Genomic DNA, 479 nt, shown 5'->3' on the forward strand with positions numbered 1-479 from the left:
GGGCCCCGGGGCCACCAGCGCCGCAGCGGCGGCTGTTGCTCCCGCTGCATCCCGAGGGCAGGGTGTCAGGAATCGCAGGGCGAAGCCCACGGCACCGCAGACCAGGGGATGCCAGCAATCCAGGCAGCGAGGGGTGGGAAGAAAGGCAAGTAAAACCCGTTATCCCTCAAGCACCTGCAGCAGCAGGAGGCAGCGACCAGGCAGCACGCTCGCCTCCTCCTCCCCACACAAATCCAGGCCTGTCCCACGCAGCCTCTGCTCACATCCCACGGGTCCAGGCACGCTGTCCCTTCCCTGCCGGTATCTACTCTGCTCCCTGGGTGGCTGAGGAAGGAGGAGGGTCTCCACATCAGCCGGAATTTGCATGGATAATAAGCAAGCACCCAACTTCTCGCAAGGGAGTTATGTCTGCAGCGGGAAAGCGCAAGGCCTGGGGTGTCCCCCCGCCACCCCCCAAGCCAGCGACGGGGCTGGGTGAA

Source organism: Eurypyga helias, unplaced genomic scaffold (assembly GCF_000690775.1).
Source record: "Eurypyga helias isolate BGI_N326 unplaced genomic scaffold, ASM69077v1 scaffold27893, whole genome shotgun sequence".
Classification (NCBI taxonomy): Eukaryota; Metazoa; Chordata; class Aves; order Eurypygiformes; family Eurypygidae; genus Eurypyga; species Eurypyga helias.